The 24,316-nt window shown below is 40.5% G+C and overlaps 1 protein-coding gene across 1 annotated transcript in view; it reads left to right on the plus strand.

The window, feature by feature from the left end:
* The first annotated feature begins 10,175 nt into the window (after positions 1 to 10,175).
* Positions 10,176 to 24,316, plus strand: part of psmd14 (proteasome 26S subunit, non-ATPase 14) — a 96,267-nt gene continuing 82,126 nt past the window's right edge. Inside the window, exon 1 of the mRNA XM_072262023.1 lies at positions 10,176 to 10,265. The gene's annotated coding sequence lies outside the window, so the exon portion shown is untranslated. The remainder of the gene's footprint in view (positions 10,266 to 24,316) is intronic.

Below are 24,316 nucleotides of genomic sequence, written 5' to 3' on the forward strand. Positions count from 1 at the left end.
GTCTTATGGTCTTAAGTCTTATCTAGAACAGCCCATTCCTGGTCGGATTATCTGCATGCTGTGGCAAGAAACCCTCCTGGATGCGGCTAACAAATTCTGCCCCATCTAAACCTCTTGCACTAAGGGTGTCCTAGTCAATTCTGGGGAAATTAAGATCACCTACTGCATCTACACTGTTGTTTTTACATCTTTCCGTAAGCTGTCTACATATCTGTTCATCCATGCCTTGCTGGTTTTTGGAAGACCTACAGTGTAATGCCAACATAGTTCCTGCCTCTCTCTTATTCCTGATCAACAACCATATAGCCTTATTCAATGAGCCTTCTAGGCTTTGAACAACTGCAACTATGACATTCTCCCAGATCAGTAAAGCAATTCCCCTTTCTGTTGTATCTGAAGTATCTGAATCCTGGAACAATGACCTACTAATTCTGAACTTCTCTCAGCCAAGTCTTGACTCTGAACTCAACCAACCATAAAGGCCCCTATCTTTCAATGTTTTCAGGATCTGTACATACAGTACCAGCACCTTGTTATTCTGTAATGTCACCCAGGAATAAATATAGTATCAGGAATGACTAAATTGGCTATTGATCACTTTTAATATTATTATATCAAAAACAAAATACAGATTTAAATCATACATTGTGTTCATAGATTTGAGTCATACTGGAAACCTCAGAATGTATTTCATTCCAAAACTATAACTTCCGTGGTTCATAAGGAAGTAAGATGTAGAGTTAGAAACTGAAAGGTAAAAAGTCCCTGATGGGCATCATATACAGGTGTCCAAACAGAAGCCTGGATGAGAGGTACCTATTACAATGGGAGGTAGAAAATGCATGTAAAAAAAGACAATGTTATGATAGTCAGGGAGGATTTCAATATGTGGGAAAATTGGAAAAATAAGGTTGGTGCTAGATCTCAAGAGAAGGAATTTGTAGAATGCCTATTAGATGGCTCTTTAGAGCAGCATGTGATTGAGTGCACAAGTGAAAAGGCAATTCTGGATTGGGTGTTGTGTAATGAAACAGATTTAATTAGGGAGCTTAAGAGAAAGGAACTGTTAGGAGACAGTGATCATAATATGATGAAATTCACCCTCTGGTTTGAGAGGGAAAAACTAAAATTAGATGCACCAGTATTACAGTGGAGTAAAGAGAACTGAAGAGGCATGAGAGAAGAATTGGCCAAAGTTGATTGGAAGGGATAGTAGCAGGGATGATGGCATAACAGAAATGGCTGGAGTTTCTGGCAGCTACTTGGAAGGCATAGGATAGATACATTCCAAAAAAGAAGAAGCATTTTAAAGGGAGGATGAGGCAACTGTGACTGAAAAGGGAAGTCAAAGACAGCATAAAAGCAAAAGAGAGGGCATATAATATAGCAAAAATTAGTGAAAAGCTAGAGGATGTGTTAAAAACCAATAGAAAGCAACTCAAAAGTAATAAGGAGAGAAAAGATGAAATATGAAGGTAAGCTAGCCAATAATATAAAAAAATTACTAAAAGTTTTTCAGATATATACCACTCAGTGGCCATTTTATTAGGTACACCTGCTCATTAATACAAATGTCTAATCAGCCATAGTTAAGAGTTCAGTTGTTGTTCAGACCTAACATCAGAATGGAGAAGAAATGTGGTCTAAGTGATTTTGACCATGGAGTGATTGTTCATGCCAAGCAGGATGGGATTTTCACGCCCAATAATCTCTAGGGTTTACAGTGAATGGTACAAAAAGATCCAGCAAGTGACATTCTGTGGGGAAAATGTCTTGTTAATGAAAGAGGTCAGAGGAGAATGGACAGACTGGTTCAAGCTGACAGGAAGGTAACAGTAACTCAAATAACCATGTGTTGCAACAGTGGTGTGCAGAAGAGCATCTCTAAACACACAACACATCGAGCCTTGAAGTGGATGGGCTTTAGCAACAGAAGCCCACACTGGGTTCCATTCCTGTAATTAATAAAGTAGCCACTGAGTGTATAAAAGAGTGGAGAGAGTGCATATTGGACCGCTGGAAAATGATGCTTGAGTGGTAGTAATGGGGAGCAAAGAAACAGAGGACAGACTCTAAGTACAGTACTTTGCATCATCCTTCCCTGTGGAAGCAGTATGCTAGACATGTGAGAGTGTCATGAGGCAGAATTGAGTGTAGTTGCTAATACTAAGGGGGAGGTGTTTGGGAAGCTGAAAGGCCTAAGGGTAGAAAAGACACCTGTACAGATGGACGACAACCCAGGGTTCTGAAAGAGGTAGCTGAAGAGATTGTTGAGGCATTTATATTGATCTTTCAAGAATAACTAGATTCTGGAATGGTTGGAGAGGATTGCAATATTGCAAATGCCACTCTACTCTTTAAGAAGGAAGAGAGGTAAAAGACAGGAAATTATAGGCCCGTTAGCCTGACTTCAGTGGTTGGGAAGATGCTGTATTACAGATGACATTTCAGGGTACTTGGAGTCACATGATAAAATAGGACAATGTCAGCATGGTTTCCTTTAGGTGAAATATTGCACGACAAATCTGTTGGAATTCTTTGAGGAAATAACAGGAGGTTAGACAAGGAGAGTCAGTGGATGCTGTTTACTTGGATTTTCAGAAGGTCTTTGACATGAGCTGCGAAACAAGATGAGAGACCATGGTATTACAGGAAAGATACTAGCGTGTATAGAAGATTGGCTGACTGGCAGGAGGCAAAGAGTGGGAATAAAGGGGCCTTTTCTGATTGGCTGCCTGTGACTAGTGGTGTTCCACAGGAGTCAGTGTTGGGACCGCTTCTTTTCACGTTAAATGTCAAAGATTTGGATGACGGAATCCTTGGCTTTCTTGCCAAGTTTGCAGATGATATAAAGATAGGTGAAAGGGCAAGTAGTGTTGAGGAAGCAGGAAGTGTGCAGAAGGACTTAGACAGATCAGGAAAATGAGAAAAGAAGTGGCAGATGGAATACAGCGTAGGGAAGTGTATCATATATCACTTTGGTAGAAGGAATAAAGGCACAGCCTATTTTTTAAACAGGGAGAAAATTCCAAAATCAGAGGTGCAAGTGGACTTCAGAGTCCTTGTTCAGGATTCCCTGAAGGTAAACTTGCATTTGAGTCAATGTTTGGAAGGCAGATGCAATGTTTGCATTCATTTCGGGAGAACTAGATTATAAAAGCAAGGATGTCACGCTGAGGAATTATAGGCCATTGGTCAGACTACACTTGGAGTATTGTGAGCAGTTTTGGTCTCCTTATCTAAGAAATGATGTGCTGGCATTGGAGAGGGTCCAGTGTCCATCTCAGGAAAAGAACTCTCCACCACTGAGAACATCTACAAGGAGCACAGCCACAAGAGAGTGCAAACATCTTAGGCACACTAGCTATATATATATATATAGCTAGTGTGCCTAAAGACTTTTGCATGGTACTGTATGTACTTTGATAATAACTTCATTCTGAACTTTGAACTCTGTGAGGAGGTTCACGAGAATTATCCTGGGAATGAAGGGATTAATGTATGAAGAGCATTTGAAGGCTCTGGGGAAGAATTTGCTGGAATCTAGAAGCATGGGAAGTGGGGAATCTCAATGAAAATTATCGAAAATAGAAAGGTCTAGATAGACTGTAAATAGAGAGAATGTATTCTGTAGTGGGGGACCCTGGGATCAGAGGGCACATCCTCAGAATACAAGGATGTCCCATTAGAAAAGAGATTGGGAGGAATTTCTTTTGCCAGAGGGTGGTGAATCTGTGGAATTCATTGCCATGGATGGCTGTGCAGGGCAAGTCATTGGGTATATTTAATCTAATCTAATCTAATATTTAAAGCTGAGGTTGATAGGTTTTGATTATTAAGGGTATCAAAGGTAATGGGGAGAAGGCAAGAGAATGGGGTTGAGAGGGATAGTAAATCAACCATGGTGAAATGGCAGAGCATACTTGATGGGCGAAATGGTCTAATTCCGCTCTTATGTTTTATGGTTTTATGTTGGAAGGACTATGAAGGACAGAGTGCTGTAGCAAATAAGGAAGAAGATTACTGGAACTCAAACAGAGATCTTTACTTCTTTATTAAGCATGGATGAGGTACCACTTAAATTGGAGGATAGCTAATGTTGTTCCCTTCTTCAAAAAGGACAGTAAGGAAAAGCTTGAAAACTATAGGTCAATGAACCTTCAACAATAGTAGGGAAATTATTGGAAAATTTCCTAAGAGACACAGGTTACAGTATATTGAGTTGGATAGGCAGGGACTGATTCACCATCAACCTGAGATAAAGTTTACTTTTACAAAAAGCAAGGCTTTTTGATAAAGTTTCACAGGATAGGCTGGTCCAGAGGATTAGGGCATACAGTATGCATTCCAAGGTGTTGGCAAAATGGTTCCAAAATTGGCTTGGTGACAGGAGGCAGAAGGTTGTGGTGAAGAGTTGTTCTTCTGGCTGTAACTAGCTGAGTACTGCAAGGTTCCTGACGAAGGGTCTCGGCCTGAAACGTCGACTGCACCTCTTCCTAGAGATGCTGCCTGGCCTGCTGCGTTCACCAGCAACTTTGATGTGTGTTGCTTGAATTTCCAGCATCTGCAGAATTCCTGTTGTTTGAGTACTGCAAGGATTGATGCTGGAACTTTTGTTGTCTCCCAATCGTTTACAATATGGCATGGGATAAGAATGTAGATGGACTTTCAGAAATAAATGAAATTCCAGCCCATCCAAGAGATAAGAGTGCTCTGGGCATTTGTTGCAACTTAGAATTCTCAAAGCTTGCAAATCAGTGAAGTCTTTCAGCAGTGTAATCTTGAAAGTATTCATAAGCTCTTATCGCAAAGCATTCCTAATCAGTGGCACTCTTGTCACTGGAACAAAATGATGCACAAGAACTGGATAGTACATTTATTATCTAAGTACGTATACTACATACAACCTTGAGATTCGTCTCTTTATAAGCAGCCACGAAACAAAGAAACGCAATAGAACTCTTTAAAAAAAGACCGTCAAGTACTCAATGTGCAGGGAAAAAAAAAATTGTAAAAACACTAACAGTAAGCAAATAACATTCAGAACTGAAGTTTACGAAAGTGAGTCCACAGCCACGAAGCCAGCCATCACTGCAGCAGATCCAGGAGCCCCTTAGTTGCAGGCCACAGTCTGCACTGAACTGAAAAGTCAAGTAAGCCTCGCAGAGCAATGAACAGAAGACCATTCCATCCCTCTCCTCTGGCCCCAACACCATGACCTTTTCAATCTGGCCCAGTGCTTAAATTGACCAAGCAGCGGGTCGTTCCTCTCACTCAGGCCAGAGCCCTGCTGCCTTGACACTTGCCTCAACGTCTGCTCCAGCAATGGCCAAACATTGGCTCGTTCCCCACTCTCGGGCCCCAGCCCGGGCCCTGCCACCTTCATTCTGCCAGTACCCACCACACCTTAGCCATTCTGCACCTTTGAGGCTTCAGTTCACATCGCAAAATTGCTAGATCGTACAGGTGGTTCAAAATCGCAACTCTGAAAGGGAAGTTTCAGGCTATTGATTGCAGTGATTGTTTTCAAGGAAAAGTGTGATTAATAAAGTAGTTAATAGTTTTGAGTGCTGCCAGCAAGTCATCACTGTACTTCACTAGCGCCATCTTAAAAGTATCCGCTACCTGAGATAAATGAACACTCCTTTAAATCCCCTTTTAATTCGTATGTTGACAATGGTTTATAAAATGTGAAACACCTGGGGTTACATACTTACTATGTTCAGTACCCCTATTTTTTTTATAATAAACATTTAGAAATATCACTTTGGCCAATATAAGATATGCAAAAGCATCTTCCTCTTGTTCAAATAATTTCACTGCTATTGTCATCAACCAACCAAGCTTTTTGCCAAAACTTAAATACTTTTTGAACATTCTTATTAAAATAACAAGCATGCTTTCGTGACCTGTCAGCAGTGTTAATGAGGTCTGCACCACTTCCCACTTTCTATGTGGGTTTTTTTTGTTATGTGGGGTAGCCTTATCACAACAACCACTGCTTAGATTTGACAGAGAGGTTTTGATCCTTAGCAGGGGGACAAAGGACACCAGACTGTGTAGCATGAATATTAGTGCTTTCACATTGGTGGGTACATGTTTGGGTGCAACTCAACACAGATATATTTGTGCTTCTTGTGCATATGCATGCAAACACTGTGGGCTCAGTGTTCTTGCCCACTGCACAGCTCCTCACTTTCCCACACCTGTTCATGTTCTCTTGCACAATCTGTTCTCTCTATCCCCGAGCTTCTCTGCCATCCCCTCATCCTCCTCCAGACTCCTTTCTTCTTCCAGTCCACCACATTCCCCAACTCTCATTCTTGACTGCATTCCAATTACATACCTGGCCTCATTCCCACAGTGACCTAGCTGCATATCCAGCCCTAATATGCTCCATATAGTACAGTGTAGGTATCCATAAAGTAGCCCTGATTCCTCTGTGCTCCAGCTACGCCTGACTCTTCTCCTAGCCAAAGTTCAAAGTAAATTTATTATCAAAGTACATATATGTCATCATATACAATCCCGAGATTCATTTTCTTGTGAGCATAAATCCATAGATTGAGAACCACAACAGAATCAATGATTTGGCTGTTCAACCAGCCAAAAGAGAAAGAAATAATAATAATAATAAATAAATAAGCAATATATAAATAACTATATATTTATTAATGTATTATTGTTATTATCATGTCCTTTTTCTGAGGGTGGTTGTTTAAGGCTAAAGCAGGTGAGTGTGGTGAGCTTGTCATCTGTGCTATCCTTAAACTGGGTTCAAACACAATGCAGGATTGTTCAGCACAACCATTGCTATTTTGAGCACAGCGAAGTTTCACTCTTGGGAGGCACAGCAGAACACCTACACGTTTACTGTATGCATACACAAGCTTTTTTCAAGTACATAGTCATTTGGCAAAATCAAATTATGCATTAATGTGAAATGTAACAAAAATTATAAATCAGAAATTTGAGACAAATTTCCACATAAGAAAGTGCTGGAATTTTTAAAATTTATTGATATGAGTTTTAATATTTACTGTTTATTGAAAAACAGGTGTGTGGCCACCCTGGTCAGTACAGAGTTGACTATATTAAAAGTAATTGCAGTGCACTCCGGTTAATTGGGGCAGCCACTTATTTGAGACATAATGACGCATAATTGGGGCAGGATACTGTTGCCGAATGGTTTTAAAGGAGTGTTAGTTGAGTGCACTTGTGTGGCCATTAGACACTGCACCGTGCTTTGTGCGACCAGTTTTTAAATAGAGTAAGTTGCATGTGTTTGCGTTAAAAAAGCGATTATTTTTGTCACTGATAATTGGCAACAAATAAGCGTTAAGACAATTCAGAACTGTTTTGCTCACTGTGGTTTCAAGCATTCAAGATTGGAGATGCCAGAAACAGCCAGGAGTGAAAATGAAAGAATTTCACTACTTCAACAAGTTAGGAACTACTAAGAATTTGAAGGTTTTGACAACCATCTTGAATGTTACAATCAAAGTGAAAATTCGGACGACAAAACCATTGAAAGCATTGTATGAAGGCAGTCCATTATCTGTACTAGATGTCTGCATTTTGTTCATTTACGGTCAATCAAAGAACATGGTAGTGTACACTGGATGTATTCCTTTGTTGATAACTATTAGGAACTAATACACAGTTTTATAGTACTGTAGTAGTATTGGTAGTGTTCTAACTTGTTCTGTACTTTATTTAAATATGTAATTTGTTTCTCAGTTTATCCTTTTTTTTATTCATTTTTAACTATTTCCATGAAACTTCAGCTAATGGGGCAGCTGCTTAATTGAGTACTGGTCCCAGTTAACCTGAATCCATCTTATTTTAGTTGCGAAGTGCTTTTGGATGTACTGAGGTTGTGACTATATCCTTTCTTTCTTCTTTTCTGTATATGTGATCTAAAACTGGACTGCCATTGGAATATAAATATCTTTACTCTGTTTATTTTTGCAAAGCCATTCTTTATTGATTTGCCTGTTTAAAAAATTTCTATTATGCTCTATTCTGGGATATTTCAATAGCCTTTCTCTTTCAGCTTCTAATTTTCTATGGATTTTACCACTTTATTGTTTTTTTTCTACCTGCTGTTTCCTTTTCCCACTCATTTCTTTCCTCTGTCTCTTGTGGAGTGGTGATCTTAACACATTATTGTTTCTCATCAAGCTGTCGCTGCTCGCTTTCAGGGGCTCTGTCCTCGATCATTTTGATCCTGTTGACTTCTGGTTGGTTAGCTTTGCTCATGTCCAGTTTTATCTATTTCCATTTTCCTTGGAGTTGTTTCAATTAAATTCTGCATTAGAGAAATTGATTTTCCATACAGCCGCCAGAACTAAATCATTAAAGCTGGAATGGGAGGAGGGTTGCAGGCTTCCATAGAATTATACATTCCTAGCTAGCTGGTGCAGATTTTTTAGTGTGCTAAGCACATTGCATTTATTTTTCACTGAGCTGAAGCTTTGACATATAATACCATAGCACAGTGGTTAGCACAACACTTTACAGCACAGGCGACCTTGGTTCAAATCCCGCCACTGCCTATAAGGAGTCTGTACATTCTCCCTGTGACCACGTGGATTTCCTCCGGGTACTCCAGTTTCCTCCCACAGTCCAAAGACATACTGGTTAATTGGTCATTGTAAATTGTCCTGTGATTAGGCTAAACTAAATTGGGGGATTTCCAGGCAGTGTGGCTCAAGGGAACTACTGAGCACTGTATCCCAATAAATAAATAAAAGTATTTCACAGCCATGTGTGAAGTTGTTCTGGGAATAGTGGGATGTTGTAACAAGTTAGCTTGCGCTCAACAGTTTCTCTGGAAAATAAGACCACTGAGTTTGAAATGCCAGGAACAATGTTTGCAACAAGTTACTAAAAAAATTAAGAGAACAGTGAGCAAAGTGGTTGAGGGACCAATTTGCATGTAATATTCATATATTGCAAAGAGACTAAACACATTTAAAATTTCTATGTAACTTATCAAAGAAATAGTTAAGAAACAGAAAAATATAATCATCAAATAAATTGTAACTATTTAGCTTAGTGTAAAACTTGAAAGAGAACTGTATGAAAAACATGATCAAAGATAGCCTCCATAGAAATATGTACTTAGTGTAGAAGTTTAATATATTTTTAAAAAAGCTGGTTGTTTCATCTTTTGATGAAATGGAACATGAAAGGCATTATTGATATACTAAATGTTTTTCAAACCATTTATTTTGTTCCTATTTTATGTAATGTTTTGATTTTATATTAATAATATACAACTAAAATTGTGGAATTTGGGAAACTGAAACATGCCAATTCTGATGTGAAAGTGAAGAAATTTGTGAATATATAATTGAAATAAGATAGTACCACCAACAGAGGGAAGGTTTGATAATAGAATTATGTTTTGGTAGGCATTTTAAATATTAAAGCATGAATTCAATACTTAAATGTTTAATTTAGCATTTGAGCCTTAAGATTAAAAAAAGCTACATTTTCAAAATGGTGGTCTTGACTTTAGTGGCAAATTATTAATTCAGTCACTGTAAATAGAAGACAAACCATATTGTGGAGGCTTTGAAGGATATATTTTATTAATGCTTTTGGACGTGGTGCTGACCTTTGGCTTTTGCAGCATACCAGCTGACCAAACTCCGCTTTGGACAATCTACTGAAATTCTTGAGAAAGGTCATCAGCAAGAACTGATGACCGAAAAAAAAATTATCCTGGATATGTACACGTCTTTTCATACACAGCACTTATCCCAGTTCGTCAGGCTCGCTTCTTTGTTTCTCTCACCATGGATGCTGACTAGCCTGCGGAATCTGTCAAGGGATTTGTTTTTGTATTTCAGATTTTTAACATTTTGTTTCATTCCTTTTGGAGTATTTTCGGCTGCTCCAACGTAGAGCAGTACTAAGTGGATGAAGTCATAGCACAATGGCTGAGTTAAACTAAAGATTCTGGTCAGGGCACAAGCGGTTTGCTAAACTGATAGCATTCTTAACTGTATCATCTACCACCTTAAGGCCACTGACAGACTGCTGAAAGGGGCACAAATGCCCTCTCTTCGGATGTTACCTGCGTGAATCCAGCACTTAATAGTTTTGTTTCACGTTTTTCAACAGCTGTAGACCCTCTGCTTTGTCTCCACAGGTTGAGTCACATCTGGTGAAAGCGGATATGATCACTTGGCCCGGAAGCAGAGTGAGCACCAAGTTCGGCTGATTCATTGGCGAGGCCCCACCGAGCGTGTGTGGTGAGTTTAATGCATCTAATTCTACGTTAAATGAAAAATACTGTGCGGCCTGGATTCGAGGGGCCAGGGGAAGGCGGGAGTTGAGGCTGAGTGGTATTTACGACTGAACTTGCTTGAAATGAGTTCTGGGGGAGTTGGTGCCGAGCATGGCTCGGGGCCCAGGGAGCTACTCACTGGGACTGGAGGCGAGTGAGTCCCCGCCGCCTCCTGCTTACTGACTCGGGCTTGTACACAGGCATCTCAGACTGCGTGATGTAACACTGCTGTGTCTGCAAGCTGAAATACCATCACTAACGAGATTTTAAATCACAGAAGGCGCCGGGAGCTCGGAGGGATGGTGAAGGTTGATGAGGGAGTCGGGAGTGGGGTTAGAGGAAGTGTTACTCAGATGATCGTAGGTCAAGCACAGCTGAATGAGCGGCTGCAGTTCGGGGCAGCAAAAGACTGGCAGTGGCATCTATCAGCAGAGTTTAACGGTGATAGTGGACAGGGCGCGTTGACGAAGCTAAGTTGTAACAATTCAGTACCCGTGGAGGAATATAGATTTAAAAACCAAAGTATGACCCTAAGGAGGACCGCTGCTTCTTCTAAGGAGACATAATAGTTAATTTTTAACTGTCTTGAAGTTCAGGGAGGGCTTTGATGAGGGAAGCAAGCTTGTGGAATATTGGGTCTTGAAGATTTGTATGACAAGTAGAAGATGAGGGATAAGGTAGCTTGAAAATAACTTTACAGAGCAATTTTCGACACCACCTAGTGTCCCAACTGTTTTAATTCAAAACTTTGGTGGTAATTTCTGCATCATTATCTTTAGAGCTGTACCAAGGACTACCATAATACTGAGCTTGCCGTAACACTCCATTCCCATCCCAAATTGCACAAAGTCCTATTCGTGTGTCAGCCTTGTTTTTGCTGACCGATATTAACTCATGGCCAAGCATTGCTGTCATTTTCTGGTTTACAAGTTCTTCCTTACTCTCTTCCATATCTTTACCTTTAAACCTTGTCCCTCAGTGATATGTAAACACAAAATACTCTGCAGATGCTGGGGTCAAAGCAACACTCACAACACGCTGGAGGAACTCAGCAGATCGGGCAGTATCCGTGGAAAAGATCGGTCGATGTTTCAGGCCGGAACCCTTCATCAGGACTGTAGATGGAAGGGGCAGAGGCCCTATAAGGAAGGTGGGAGGAGGGTAGGAAGGAGAAGGCTGGTAGGTTCCAGGTGAAAAACCAGTAAGGGGAAAGATAAAGGGGTGGGGGAGGGGAAGCAGGGAGGGGATAGGCAGGAAAGGTGAAGAAGGAATAGGGGAAAACACAATGGGTAGTAGAAGGAGGTGGAACCATGAGGAAGGTGATAGGCAGCTGGGGGAGGGGGCTGAGTGACGTAGGGATAGAGAAAGGGAGGGGGAGGGAATTACCAGAAGTTGGAGAATTCTATGTTTACTGGAAGTTGGAGAATTCAATGTCGAGTACCTCTGCTCCGTCCGCTGCAACAGACAGGATCTCCCAGTTGCCACCCACTTCAACTCTGCTTCCCATTCCCATTTGGATATGTCCATACATGGCCTCCTCTACTGCCATGATGAGGCTAAACTCAGGTTGGAGGAGCAACACCTTAATACCGTCTAGGTAGTCTCCAGCCCCTTGGTATGAACATAGAATTCTCCAACTTCTGGTAATTCCCTCCCCCTTCCTTCCTCTATCCCTATGTCACTCTGCCCCCTCCCCCAGCTGCCTATCACCTCCCTCATGGTTCTGCCTCCTTCTACTACCCATTGTGTTTTCCCCTATTCTTTCTTCAACTTTCCTGCCTATCAACTCCCTGCTACCCCTCCCCCACCCCTTTATCTTTCCCCTTACTGGTTTTTCACCTGGAACCTACCAGCCTTCTCCTTCCCACCCTCCCCCCACCTTCTTTATAGGGCCTCTGCCCCTTCCTTCTACAGTCCTGACGAAGGGTTCCGGCCTGAAATATCAACCGATCTTTTCCACGGATGCTGCCCGACCTGCTGAGTTCCTCCAGCGTGTTGTGAGTGTCCCTCAGTGATAACTTATTCATTTGGGAAATATGGTCATAGATGAAGCCAGCCCTGATTGTTGCTTTCACATTGCCTTTTGTAATTTGTCAATGAACAGCTGTGAGCTGCAGTTCATGTGTGTGATAGAATCCACAGTTGTTGGGTAGAGAATTTGTATTCGGATCCAGTGAATAACCTGACGATAAATGACTAGGATGAAGGACTAGGTACGCTTGTGAAATTTCCTGATGCAGATTGGAAGATTGACATAAAGAGGTTACAGAATAGGAGCAGGCCATATACTCCTTCACGGCTGATCCTCAATCTTAATATCATTCGTGACCTTTCACTTCTTGCCTCTTACTTCCCCTGGGTCCCCTCCTTCCTTTTCTCCAGTGGTCCACTCTCCTGTCATATCAGATTCTTTCTTCTCCAGCCCTTGACCTTTCCCACTCAGTTGGCTTCACCTATCACCTTCCAGCTAGCCTCTTTCCCCTCCTCCCTCCTCTACTTGCTGGAGTTCAGAAGTATGAGGGTGGGGGGGATCTCATTGAACCCTATGGAATATCGAAAGGCCTAGGTAGTGTGGATATGGAGAGAATGTTTTCTATAGTGGATGAGTCTAGAACCAGAGGGCACAGTCTCAGAATAGAGGGACATCCATTTAGAACAGATGAGGAGGAGTTTCTTTAGCCAGGGGGTAGTGAATCTGTGGAATTCATTGCATTGCATTGGATGGCTGTGGAGGCCAAGTCACTGGGAATATTTATACCGGAGATTTGGTAGGTTCTTGAGTAGTAGAGGTGTCAAAGATTACAGTGAGAAGGAATGGGGTTGAGAGAGATAATAAATCAGCCATGATGGAATGGCAGAGCGGACATGATGGGCTGAATGGCCCGATTCTGCGCCTATGTCTTGTGGTCTAAACTGAGTGAAACTGCCTCATGACTGGCTTCTTTGATGAGTGGGCCTTTGGAAGAAGCTGAGATAAATTACTCACTCTGCACATCTCGACGAACGTGGTTGTAATGCATCTGACTTCATATTCCTCGGACAATGTCACTACTGAGGATGTTTTTGGAGCCTTTTTTTAATTAGATGTTTAATTATCCACTCTTAATCTTGACTAGGTGTGGTGAAACTTTAGCTCTTTGATTTGATCTGTTGGTTGTGGGGTTGTTTAGTTCTGCCTCTGGCATAATATTTCTATTGTTTGGGGTTCTGTGTTACAGCATTATTAGTCTGGTGCCTCTTTCTTGGATATGCCAGTACTGCCCCTGGCATGCCCATCTCCAATTTGATGGTAAGGATAGACTGAAGGATATGCTGGACCAAGCAGCAATGGATTGTGGTGGTGTATATTTCTCTTTTTGCTAATAGTCTGTAGTAACTGTTGGATATATTTGGAATTGTTTTGAATCTGTGTTAGTTATATTCCTGTAATGCCTCACCACCCAACGAATGGTGCTGTCAGTGTGAAAATGAGAATTTGCTTACAAGAATTGGGGATTTGTCACTGTTGTGAAGATGAGTTCATTGTTTTTAACCCTAGTGTTACTTTCCTCTTTACGTGCTGCAGAACCAATCTAGGCAATTCTCCTTCAGGATTTGACCTGCTTAATGGAGTTGGCCAAGTGTTGCGTACTTGCTAACCATTAAGGTTGCCTACTCTAAAATCCTACAAAAAGTAGTGGATGCAGTCTAGTCCATCGCGGTTAAAGTCCTCCCAACCATTGAGTGCATCTACATGAAACACTGTCTCAGGAAAGCAGCATCCATCATCAGGCCCCTCCCCAAGACCCCAACTTGCTCTCTTCTTGCTGCTGCCATCAGGAAGAAGGTACGAGAGCTTCTGGACTCTTACCATCAGGTTCAGGAACAGTTACTACCCCTCAGCCATCAGGTTCTTAAACCAGAGGATAACTTCACTCAACTTCACTTGCCCTATCACTGAAATGTTTCCACAACCAATGGACTAACTTTCTTCTTTTTTTTGGCATGTGCCTGCGTTAGTGCGAGTCTGTGCGTGTGCATCTGCGTGTGTGTGCATGCGCGTCTGTGCGTGTGCGTGCGTCCGTGATTATGTCTTTTTCATGGCTTTTACAAGGCATAGAGAGACTGTGTGGCGCGCCACTCCTCACACAGACATTTTCGCAGTATTTTTCCTTTATTTTATGAGGTTGAGTTGTGATCTCGACACTCTACCTGACACGGATGGGAAGTGTACTTGGGAACGGACCTGACTGGTTTCGAACCTGGGAACCTCCGCTCCCGGGTCTGGTGCCGAAGTCGTTGCGCCACCAGCCGGCCCCAATGGACTGCTTTCAATGACTCTTCACCTCATGGTCTTGATATTTATGCTTATTTATTTATTATTATTATTGCTTCTTTTGTATTTTAGTCATAGTCATACTTTACTGATCCCGGGGGAAATTGGTTTTCGTTACAGTTGCACCATAAATAATAAATAGTAATAGAACCATAAATAGTTAAATAGTAATATGTAAGTTATGCCAGTAAATTATGAAATAAGTCCAGGACCAGCCTATTGGCTCAGGGTGTCTGACCCCACCAAGGGAGGAGTTGTAAAGTTTGATGGCCACAGGCAGGAATGACTTCCTATGACACAGAGTTTCTATTCCTATTTGCACAGTTTGGTGTGTTTGACACTCTGGTTGAATGCCGTAGTTGGCTGGTCTTTCATTGATTCGGTTATGGTTTTTATTCTACAGTTTTATTGAATATGCCCACAAGAAAATGAATCTCAGGGTAATATATATGGTGACATATATGTACTTTGATAATAAAATTTACATTACTTTACATTCTGAGCCCTTTGCCATTCTGAACCATTTCTGGTGGGTATATCGTTTTTAGGAAATGATGCACTTTGGGTTTACTTTGGAGGAGTGTGGTATGTTGTGTGTGTAGAATGTTTATGTTGATGGTAATGTGATGGAGCTTGATGAAGTTGGTTGGAACCGTAGACTTGTACATTATTGTATGGTAGATGTAGTATTCTCGTGCATTTTTGAGCATAGTCAAATATGCAGCAGGTTCTCTGAAATCTCCCTCAGTTAATAAATGTGAAAGCTTTCTTGTTTTGAGAAAGACTATGTATTGACTACAATGCTGTCTCCCTATAGTTTGCCTGGGGATGACGTCAATGTTATATCCATTGTACACTGAAGCTGTACTGCAGTTCAGGAATTTGGTCTTTGTCCATGGGGAAGAGGCAGTTCAGCAGAATCCTTGTGATGGCTTTAGCAAACAACATGAAGACCAACCCCTATAATGACTGCATTGAATTTTAAACATTTCTTGAATATTCAGAGCTGCATGGAGTTGCTTATAAATCTCTCAATTGATTCCACTGATGTCAAGTTTTATTGGTTGCTATAGGTAGAAACAAGTTACAGGATTGAAACTTTGAGGAGGAACTTCAGGTGGTACTGGATTTGAACTGTGCAGTTAACTTAATGGGTAGATTGGATGTTATGGGTTGTTTTTGGCTGAGTCAGAGATTTTGTATGGGCCTGGGAGAGGAGAGTTTTAGGAAAAGCAGGCCTCGAAATAATGGGCGATGATATTTGGAATAAGCCAGTATGGGTATTTCTATCCAGAGATTTGTGCGACTCTCAATGCGAGTGAAGACCATAGTGCAGTTTTCACTTTTAGTTATTTTTCAGTGAGCCCACGCCATCCATTTACATTCTTGTGACCGATTAACCTACTAACATGTATGTCTTTGGAATATAAGAGGGAACCAGAGCACCTGGAGGAGGGCCACTCGGTCGCAGGGAGAACGTACAGACTCCTTACTGACAGTGGCAGAATTGAACATGGGTTGCTGGCATTTATTACTGTTATGCCAACCACTATGCTACAATATTGCTCCTTTCTATTTAGTAAAGTTCCGGATACCACTGTTGAATGTTAGGCTCCTCGGGCTCCAGTCAGGCAGCGTGTACTCTTGGATTTCCCTGCTCTTGATTGAGAAATCTTCTCATTGCAGTCATGTTCGTTAAATCCAATGCAGATGTAGTAGGGCCAAATGGCAATCTGGTTAGGATGATGGGATTGCATGAAGAGAAGAGGCCCTTATGTTTTCTGACCAAAGTTATTTCTTTTTCGAGCTAGATTTGGTCATCTACAAATATTCTTCATCTACATTGTGAGTGTTACGCCCTGATTTCAGATATATTTAGACTCCTTTCTCACATTTGAGTACCTGAGGAAAGGCATGATCGCAAATGCTGTTGCTTTAAACGCAGGTGAACCGTGAGCAGAATTGCCAAGATGAGCTAGCTTTGAAGGTAAATGGAGTTGGCCAAACTGTTGGCAGTACAAACTACTTGAAAGATTCTACAGAAAGCAATTCCAGGAGAATTACGTGCTATGTAAAGATCAAGACCATTTTTGAGTTATAATATCTGTTATTGATGATCTTGCTTGTTCTGATTTTTACACATAACTTGTTTATCCTCCAGCCTTTGAATTCCAGAACTCTATTATGATAAACAAGCCTGCACAATGGGATTTAGCCTCGATAAACTGGCAGCCTTGAATTCTAAATAAAGCATGACACCTTCAGCATAGTGACAGACATCCAGATTACTGTGTGAACTGTCTTTGAAAAACCAGCAGTTTTGAAATTCCAACCACAAAATAATTTGCGAGCAACTGTTTTTAGGTTTATAAATAGTGTCAACAATGTAGCAGAAAAGAGATTTATTACTTAATTGTATGTTTCCGAATAATTTCACTTGAAATTCTGCAGTTTTAATTTGGAGTTTTTTTTGTTGTAATACTTACAAACTGTATTCTTTTTCAATCCTTGGATGCCAAGATGTAGAAATAATGCTATCTGAATTATACAGTACTTTTACACATTGAATAATCATTCACTGTAAAAGGTATAGTAATTTAATAAATTACCAGTGGTTAAGTACTATGCTTGGTATTTTAACATTTAGCACACCTCAGATGTGTGCTTACCCCACTGTTCTGCTCTCTCTACACCCATGACTGTGTGGTTAGGCACAGCTCAAATGCCATCTATAAATTTACTGATTCTACAAGCATTGTTGGCAGAATTTCAGACGGTGACGAGAGGATGCATAGGAGTGAGATGTATTAGCTAGTTGAGTGGTGTAGCAAAACGGCCTTGCACTCAAAGTCAGTAAGATCAAAGAACTGATTGTGGACTTCAGAAAAGGAAATTCACACCAGACCTCATAGAAGGATCAGAAGAGGAAAGAGTGGGTGATTTCAAATTTCTGGGTGTCAGTATCTCTGAGGATCTAACCTAGGCCCAACATATCCATGCAGCTGCAAAGAAGGCATGACAGCAGTTATATTTCATTTGGAATTTGAGAAGGTTTGGTATTTCTCCAAAAAACACTCAAATTTCTGCAGATGTACTGTGGAGAGCATTCTATCTGGCTGCATCACCATTAGGTATGGGGGGGGTGTTGCTACTGCATAGGATTGAAGTTAGCTGCAGAGAGTTATAAACTTAGCTCCATCATGAGCGTTAGCCTCCGTAGTATCCAGGACATCTTCAAAAAGGTGGCATCCATCATTAAGGACCTTCATCACCCTGGTCATACCTTGTTCTCTTTGCTATCATCAGGAAGAAGATACAGAAGCATAAAGACACGCGCTCAGTGATCAGGAACAGCTTCTTCCTCTCTGCCATCTGATTTCTGAATGGACATTAAACCCATGAACACTGCCTCACTACTTTTTAAAAGTTCAATTTTTGCACTATTTATTTAATTTCACTATTTAATATATAGTTTAATTCAGTTCTTTCTCAAAGTTATTGCATTATGCTGCTGCTGCAAAGTCAACAGCATGACAAATGCCAATGATATTAAACTTAATTCTGATTCTGAACATTTGATTATGGGATTTGTGATCCATTGAGCTACCATTTCTTGCCAATCCCTGATGGCTTTTAGTATCCTGATGGTGAGTTTCCACCATGAATTGGTGTAGTCCTTAACATGAAGGTGCACTGCAGTTGGTTCACCGGTTCTCAACTTAGACCAAGTGAGGACATTGTGCAACAAAGAAATTTGCTGGTGGTTTTATTCCTATTCCTATTAATCTGGTGCCCTTGTCCGTGGTAGAGACTGCTGCAGGTTTAGGAAGTACACCTGGAATGGTATTAAAAATAATAGCAGTACATTCTGTAGTTGGACAGATTGTAATCTCAGTGTGTCAGTGGTGAATGTGTTGCTTTTTCTTTGATAGATAAAAACATTTTGAATATAGTACAGCTCCACTTCTTTTCTTTAAGGAGGTGAGCATTATAGAACTGGATGACCAAACTCTGATATTAATAGTGGGAATATTTATGTAACAGCCATGGAACATTTTAAAAGCTTTTATTTCCTCAGAAGGGGGAACTGAATATTGAGAATGATAACATGGAGATAATAAAGCAAGGGTTCTCAACCTGGAGTCCATGGATCCCTTGGATAATGGTAGGGGTCATGGCAGAAAAAAGGTTGGGAATCCTTGTTATAAAGGAAAATCACTGGTTAGATGCATTTTATTGATGCTTAAGTTTCAAATATCTTTAGAAATAGACTTGCACACTTTTTAAGAAACCAGATTATGATCTAACGCAAACACGAGGAAATCTGCAGGTGCTGGAAATTCAAGCAACACACAAAAAATGCCAGTGAACGCAGCAGGCCAGGCAGCATCTATAGGAAGACGTACAGTTGACGTTTCAGGCCGAAACCCTTCGTCAAGACTAACTGAAAGAAGAGATAGTAAGAGATTTGAAATCTTACTTTCAAATCTTTCAAAATACTTTCAAATCTCTTACTATCTCTTCTTTCATTTAATCCTGACAAAGGGTCTCGGCCGGAAATGTCGACTGTATGTCTTCCTATAGATACTGCCTGGCCTGCTGCGTTCACTAGCATTTTTTGAGATTATGACCTAAAGTGTTTTGAATTTGAATGCAGACAATCTTTGGTTGTTAAATGTATTTTGCTGATAAGTTAAGAAACTTGTTATTGATGTGAACAAGAAATCGATTCCAAGATGCTAAGGTTAAAATTTTTTGCGATCTATTAGAGATGTATACGTTAGTGTTGGCAGACATAGAATATCCAAATTCATATTCCAAATCATTTCACATTTTTTGATCTCATCAACAGGAATCTGTCAGGGAACCAAATACATGTTTCATTATTTCTCTTTTGTCAAATTATGGATTTCCCCTCTGTACTTCAAAGGTCATAAATTGAGGGAGTCCCTCTGTTATAAAGTTGTAACCATCTCCCCAGAACTGTTCGAAAGTAGGATAGTTCTCATTTCTGCCTTGGCAAAGACCCATGTCCAAAATATAACTTTATATGTTTTATCAAATATCAGATCTTTAATTAAAGCTGTGTGCATATGTATATGATCTTGTGTTTGCATGTACTTCCTCCCTCAATGCTGTTTTTTGTTCCAGTGTACTGTCAATTTTTTTTTAACATTTTCAATTTTTATTTCTACATTTAATAATGGAAGCTTGCCATGCTGCATTTACAGCTTCCCAGTGCCAATGATCCTGCAACTCCTCAGTCTGATTACTGAGAAATGTCTTTATCCCAATCAAAATTGCTTCCAAATTGTTGTAACTTTTGGATTTATTAAATCATTATGAATTTTTATACTGTAGAAGAGACGTAGACTGGTACAGCAGAGAAACAAGTCCTGTGACCCAATTTGTCCATGCCAACCAAGTTTCCTCCCCAAATTAATACTGTTTGCCTTTATTTGGCCTATATACTTAATGTTCAAAGACTCAACAGCCAGCCTAGATGAGTCTGTCACCATCGATATGGACTTTATCAGCAAGTGTTCTATGAGGACGATCTGGCTGTTCGCAAACTGGAAACCATGGATTAACTGGAAGATCCACTCCCTATTTAAAGTCAAATCAGGTGACCCTGACTTGTACAAGAAGTTGAGCTCCAACCCTTCTAAAGCTATCTCAGATGCCAAGAGGCATTACCAATCCAAAATTGAGTCCCAACCCAGCCATCCGTTGTGGCAGGGCTTACCTGCTAAAAAGGGCTACAAAACCAAGACGGGCATTATTGCCAACTGCATATCCATTCCTGAATAGATTAATGGAGGACTGGAATGTTACCACCCATCCCAACATCCTTCCGTGTTCCTGAACCTGCAGTCACTTTTGCAAACTTAGATTACTGTTCCATTGAGTTAACCAGCGGAATGCAGCTGGCCTGGATTTTGTCCTTGTCTGTTCTTGTATTGTAAACTGATCAGCTGGTGGGGTTATTTGCAGACATTTTTAACCTCTCCTTGATTTAATTTGAGGTTCTCATTTTCTTTAAGGAGGTCACTGACATTCAGAATTGGTCTATGGCAAATGCCACCTTCCTCGCCCTACACTTACCTCTGGACAGTAAGACCACTTATGTTAGTCTGTTGTTTATTGACTACAGCTCTGACTTCAATACTATCATTTCATGTAAACTAATCTCCAAACTCCTAGACCTGGGTCTCAATACCTCCCTTTGTAATTGGAATCTTGACTTCCTAACCAACAGATTGTAATCAGTAAGGGTAGGTAGCAGAATCTCCACCATAATTATTATCAGCACAGGTGCTTCACAGGGTTGCGTCCTCATCCCCCTACGTTACTCCCAGTATGTTCACAACTGCATGACCGAATTCTACTCCAACTCTATCTGCAATTTTGCAAATGACACCACTGTAGTGGGCAATATTGCAAAAAATGATGAGTCAGAATACAAGAAGGACATACAGAGCAAGAGAGCTGGTCATTGATTTTAGGAGGGGAGGAAGTGCACATCGGTGGTGATGATTCAAGATGGTTGAAAGCTTCAAGTTGTTGGGAGTGAGCGTCAGCAACAGTCTAATGTGGTGCAACTACATAGATGCCAAGGAAGCCTACCAGCACTCTACTTCTTGAGGAGGTTATGGAAATTTCTTATTGAATGCTTCATGGCTTGGTATGACAACTGCTCTGCAAGAGACTGCAAAAAAACTGCAAAGAGTTGCAGTTCATTATCTCACAGAAACTAGCCTCCCCTCTGCCTGCACTTTGCTGCCCTGATAAAATAGCCAGCATTACTAAATATCTTATCCCAAGAGCGACCTGGACATTCCCTCTTCCACTCTCCTAATGGGTAAAAGATACAAAAGCCTGAAAGCATGAAGCTCAAAGATAGTTTCTATCCTGCTGTTACAAATTTATTTAACGGCTCCCTAGTATGGTTAAAATGGAATCTTAACATTCTGCCTTATGACCTTATTGTCTATCTGCACTGCGCTTTAACAGTTGTAAAATGACACAACAACTCTTGCTCTGTGTGCCCTGGCTAGTGAAGGCAAATGTGCTAAATACCTTCTTCACCAAGCTATCTGTCTTTGTTTCCACTTTCAGAGAACTACTTACTGGTACCCTTGGGTCCCTGCTCTACAACACTGCCCAAGGTCCTGTCATTTACTGCGCAAATCCTAGTTTAACTTCAAGTTGCAACAAGTCACACTTCTCTGAGCTAAATTCCACTTGCCACTTGTTCACTTTTTTTAAACTTCAGATTTTATAATATCTTTCAAATGGTGATTGCATGGACTGGTTAACATCCTGCATTCATGTTTACCTGTCTATATGTGGAACTACTCCCTGGCACAAATTTCCTCACTTAAGTCAGCTACAAGCTGATTGGTAATGTTCAGGACAAAGTCTTTCTAAATGCAATCTCAGCCCAACTTAGAAAGTTGGGTTGACAGCTAATAAAATCTTGTCCCAAAACTTGTGGGCTGAAAAAGACATTGAAAATATGCGAATGTTTTGGTTGTTTAAAAGCATTTAAGCTAATAAAATTAAAAATGCTAATTGATCATAAAAAATTCAAATTAAAACACTTCATTAGTAGAAAACATTTAACTAAATACATTTATGTTAAACCAATTAAATCACAAACAAGTTAATTACAGTTCTTCATTCAAATAAGTGCTCACTATTTCTGAGTTAATCCTGACCTGTTGCAGGATCAGTGAATAGCATCCAGAAGTGTTGGACAAATTGCTTGAATTTCCTGTTGGACTCCAGGAGAATCCAAAGTTGGAGGACAGTTGAAGAATTCCAGATGGTCACCTCTATAGATATTCACAATTTCAGTGTTTGTGCATGATTCTCAGGTTTCCACAGAGTTGCTAAATACTGATCATCTGTGTGGACTGCTGGTATGTGACAGGTGCAAGCTAAATCTGTACATTCTGGTCCTTTTAATCCCTATCTTCTAATTTATTTCATCTGAATTTGACATTAGTCTTGAATTCCAGAATGCAGTGTCAAGGGAAATATAATTTGAATGTTAAGAACCGTGTTGACAAAATGGCACTGGTGATGTTTTGTGGGCAGCTCACAAAATGACTAGCTATTCTACTAAGAATACTTCTGGATTACGATCACTGCAATCCACAGTCTGTAATTACCCTTTAAGAGATGCACTTTTGAACAGTCTAACCAAACTAGTGATTTCACAATCTCCTGCAGGATTTGCTGAGCGCACATTGCTGGAACAGACTTTGGGCCAGAATAAAGCGTCAAATCCCGAAAGCGGAAAATAAACCGATGTTCAACTCCTCTACTCTGTCGATTTATGTGCTGAGCTAGATTAAAGTATTGAGGCCCAAGAGTGGGAGGCAGTCTGATGGTCAGCCTCATTGCTCTGTGCGGCTTGAAGCATCGCGGCCTCACATCTCGGCATCAGCCTCAGTTTGACTCCTCCCTCTCCTCAATAATACCATTTGGTGAGAGGTGCAGGACCCTTGGGTCCCATGTCGTCAGGTTCAGGAGCAATTGTTGACCTGCAGCCATCGGACTCCTGGACTGGCTTCACTCACCTCAGTACTGAACAAATTCCGCAACAGTGGGCTCTCTTTTGAGGTCTCTGCAGTTCATGTTCTTTCTATTATTATTTGCTTACATTTTTCATTATTTTCACAATTTGTTCTTTTTTGCACATTGGATGTTAATTGGTTATTGTGTTTTTTTTGTGTGGATTCTATTGTGTTTCTGTTTTGTGGCTGTCTGCAAGAAGATGAATCTCGAGCTTGTATTTGGTATACATACTTTGATAATAAATTTACTTTGAACTTTGTATGTGTTTAAAGAAGTAGTTGTGTATTACACCTTGATCCTAGTAATTATTCAAAATGTACATTTGTATAAGAGGAACATGATCTCAGAAGTTATCTGAATCCAAAAGTAGGAGAATGGGACTTGCTGTTCATTCAGGTTGAAGACCCATTGAGGCCAGGAATGCTTTAGGAGAATAAAGGCCTGCTAGAATGGGAAAATACGGCATTTAGAATTTTATTTAGTTGTTTGAAATGTTGAAAGGATTTTATGGTGGAGATACAAAGAAACTCACTTATTTTGAGCAGTTGCAAATGGTAAAATTAGAATTAAACCAGTAAGGACAAACTTTTCCATAAAATGTTACGTGGAAATTTAAAATCTTCTCTCCACAACAGTACATGGCTTTTTAACTCTGTTCAAAATACCATTTATTCGCTCTGGATAGATGGTGAGTTGGCACTTTCAAGACTGGGTAACGTTGCATTAGGTACTTGTGGTACAGCAAAGGTGGGTATATGCTGTACTATATGGTGACATATACGTCTTTGATAATAGGTTTACTTCAAAAGGGGTATTTCATGACATAACCTCAGACTGATATAAAAGTTATAATCTACCTTGTAACAGTAATCTCTGTTGCCCTGTATGATTTGAAACTTAACTGCCTAAAGGCTTTGGAAATATATCACCAATGCTGCCTCTGCAAATTCTCCCAAGTTCCCTGGATAGACCAGTAAACCAATGCTGACAGCCTTCCTCAGACTATAATTCCCCATTATTGAGGCCTTTGTTGGCTGTGTTGGGCAGGTCACCTTACTCACTTGCCTGATACTGCATATCTGAAACAGATGCTTTATACCAAGTTCTGTCATGGA

Source organism: Mobula birostris, chromosome 6, assembly GCF_030028105.1.
Source record: "Mobula birostris isolate sMobBir1 chromosome 6, sMobBir1.hap1, whole genome shotgun sequence".
In the NCBI taxonomy this organism is placed as follows: Eukaryota; Metazoa; Chordata; class Chondrichthyes; order Myliobatiformes; family Myliobatidae; genus Mobula; species Mobula birostris.